The following is a 2,937-nucleotide window of genomic DNA, read 5'->3' as shown; positions in this document are numbered from 1 at the left end:
ATTATCAACTTTCCTTTTATTAGTATACTATTCAAAATTCCTTGCTTCGATCTTGTAAAAGCTGAAATGAGTAAAATTTAAACAAATAAAAAGAAAAAATTTAGAGTAATGTATAATAATAATGAGTAAAATAGATAATTTATCTTTAGTTATCAACTTTCAAAGCCATATTTTCGGTAAAATAAATTTTACTAATATTTTTAAAAACTTTAAATAATTATTTCCATTAAAAGATTTTAACTTAATTAAGGCGACAAGGGACTTTCAAATTTTTTTTTAAAAATTATCAAGGGATTTGCTTGAAATTTTCAGAATACATTTATATCGTTAAAAACAATTTTTATTCAAAATTTCAAAAAAATATTTCAAAATTTACGAAATTTAAAAATTTAAATTTTTGAATTTTTTATGTTTTTTTTATATTACTCCTCGCGTCTGAAATTTTGTCAAAATGACAAAATTCTTTTAAAATATTACATATTAGGTAATATTGAAAAAATTGTTGGGAGTACTTTTTTTATTTTTTATTATAGAAACAAATAACATTAAAAAAACAGTAAAAAACCTACATTTTTAGGAAAAAATCATCATACCTCTATAAAATATCATGTATAAAAAAAATTCTATTCACTTAATTCAAAAAACTTTTCCAACAAAATGTTAATAATATTCATAAATATATAGCATTAAATTCTCAGGTCAATAGAATGAAAATTCATTACGCTGGAACAGTTTGAAATTTGTAAATTTGTCAAAAAAGACATTTTGAGAAAAATGACATTTACTACTTTTTCATTGCAAATTTTACTTCTGAACAAATATTTCTTGTTTTTAATATAAATACCTATAAATATTTTCTAATGAACTAGTTTAATTATATACTTAAATTTTTTTAAAAAATAATAACAAAATAATCAACTAATTTTAAACGAAACTAATTTTAACAGTTATCTGCAGACAAAAAAAGGTAAACAAAGGGGCGTGGTCAAAACTGAAATGGCCATAACTTCTTCAATTTTGCTATTATTCCAGAATTTTCTTTTTTTAAATTTTCAGTAAAATGCCTAGATTTCAAAATTATAAAATGTAAAATATCGATTTTTTGACAAATTTTTGCTTCTTTGAAAGTCCCTTGTCACCTTAAAAGCTTTAAATATGATAAATCTCTTGGGAGAACTATATTAAATTATAATGATATTAGCAGAAGTTTAGGGAGGATAAATGTATCCGATTATGAATGTCACTATGAAGAAGAGAAATATTTTGATTTTGCTGAAAAACATCATAAACATATTATTACTGGCAATTTAAATATTATCGAGAGCTTATTATAGAAAGTTTAATCATAAAAGAACAAAATTTAGACCCATTTAACATAGATCAATTAATAAAATGTTAAGATACTTTCTTAATGATCTCTATAGTTTTTGTTTAAAGATATCAAACAGTTTCTCTCAACCTGTAGGTATGTTAACAAAATGGAAATTGTTTATTATTACTTTAAAAATTTTATTTTGAATAATAAAGAAAATAGGAATAACAGTATCAATTCAACAAATTTTTCTAAAATTGTTCAATCAATTAAGCAACTACCAAACAATTTTAAAAATTACCCCCTTAGACAAAGCTAACAATAATTATGCAATCTTCTGTAAAAAAATTTATGCTGAATACGGAGTTAAATAATAGTAAAAATTTTAAGCTTAGCAATTTAAATAATAATATTGTCATTAAAAACATTTTAGCTTTATATAAGAGGTTAAAAATAAAAATAAGCAATATACAATTTCCTTACTTAATTATCTATCCTAAATTTCATGAAATTCTTATAAAATTTCGAACAATCACACGTGGGTCTAATACTTACCAAGCTGAACCTGGCCCCATTTTCTCTAACTACTTAAATAAAATTTTTAACAATATTATTAAAGATGGTTTTTCTTGGTTTATCACTAATAATCAACTGATTTTGGAATTTATTAAGCATGATAAAATTAATTCTATTGCGACATTTGATTCCCAGGATCCTTTCAATAGCATTCCCCTTTCTAAACTAACAGATATCCTTTTGAATTATTACAATGATTTTAAAAATATCTTTAATTGCGATTTTAATTATTGGGAAATTCTAATTAATTTTTATCTTTTTAATAATTATCTTTACAATGGAAAAGATTTTTTTCTTCAAATTGATGGAATAAAATAAAGATCTAATTTTTCATCTCTCTCAGATCACTTATTTTTGCATTATTATGAAAAAAATTATACTCTTAATATTAAATTTGTTTTTAGATTTATTGATGATTTAATTATCTTTAATTTTTAAGATTATACAATTTTATTAAATAATATTTTCCCCGAGGAATTAATCCTGCTTAGTAATAATTAATTCTCGCCCTCTCTCTAATTATCTTTCTCTCGCTCTCTTTCTCTTTCACGCAATTTTGATGTATAGCGAACCCCTTCTTTGGTAGCCGCCCGACGAACAGCAATAATAATATAAATATTGCATACATAATAATATTAAGACAAATGTGGCAGGCAATACCTATAAATTTAGGTTAAAATAAAGTATATTTTACAAGAGAAAACACATTTATGGTTTTTATTGATTTAATGCTCATGACAATCAAATGATATAAAAATTAATGTGGTAAAGATGGATCTGTCATGTGATTTTTCTGCCTATAAAATTTTTTGACATCAATGAAAAACTGCTAAAGCTTTATATATATATATATACACACAAATTAACATGAAAAACAGGAATAAAATAAAAAACTAAATGGTAGAGAAACAAGAATGGTAAAAGCAAATAGTCGTTGTCAAGACACATCTAATTGCCATAAATAATGCGATATTTCTGAATAAAGAATAATTATCCTAAGATAAAAATTATTCTTTATATGTGTCGATATCGCAAAAAACCTTATTTTG

Source organism: Parasteatoda tepidariorum, chromosome 7 (assembly GCF_043381705.1).
Source record: "Parasteatoda tepidariorum isolate YZ-2023 chromosome 7, CAS_Ptep_4.0, whole genome shotgun sequence".
Taxonomy (NCBI): domain Eukaryota; kingdom Metazoa; phylum Arthropoda; class Arachnida; order Araneae; family Theridiidae; genus Parasteatoda; species Parasteatoda tepidariorum.
Note: the sequence above shows the minus strand (reverse complement) of the source record.